Source organism: Suncus etruscus, chromosome 13 (genome assembly GCF_024139225.1).
Source record: "Suncus etruscus isolate mSunEtr1 chromosome 13, mSunEtr1.pri.cur, whole genome shotgun sequence".
Lineage (NCBI taxonomy): Eukaryota > Metazoa > Chordata > Mammalia > Eulipotyphla > Soricidae > Suncus > Suncus etruscus.
The window spans coordinates 17,567,856-17,568,564 of NC_064860.1; positions in this window are offsets into that span (position 1 = coordinate 17,567,856).

A 709-nucleotide genomic window follows, 5' to 3' on the forward strand; every position below is an offset into this window, starting at 1 on the left:
TGGAAAGTGTAGACTGCAGGATATGTGCAGACATAGACTGATCTGGGGTTCTGGGGAGAGTATGTGTCAAGCATGTGCTGATAGACATGTGCCATTTTGTCACTTGACATCTACTGTGTTCAGGCAGGTGTGATAAGCCACATTTTTTAACCTCTGTGTGTTTCCATCAAAGGAAAACCCTTTTTCACACTGTGCTCTGAATCAAATAGTTTCTACTTCAATAAAAAATCATTTTAGACCTGGAGAGGGGGGCTCAGTAGTAAGGCACTAACCTTGTGTGCAAGAGGTCCTTGGTTGGATATGGGCACCAAAGTAAAGGGTAAGGAAGAAGGAATAAAGTGATTTTTGAGAACCTAGTGTCAACTTCAAGTCCAGTCTCAGCTTCTCTGCAGACAAGCCTGGATCTAAGGCTCTCTAACCTCTTCTTCCCAGTCCATCTCCTCTCTTCTCTGCTCATCTACAAGCCTAGATGCAGTATGCAAGCCTCATTGTTTTGGGGAATGGTAGCAATCTACAAGGGCACCTCAGTGTTGAACGAGAACTGAGTTCAGGCTGCCAAGGACAAACACAGAGATATACAAAGCAATGGCAAGCAAGACTTACATCAAAAGGAGTCCTTCCTTGGCTTGCCAAAAGCAGACAGCCTTTGCATCTTTCCCTTTAGTCTTGGGAGTATCTTCAAGAGGGCCCTGGTGCTCCTTTCAGAACC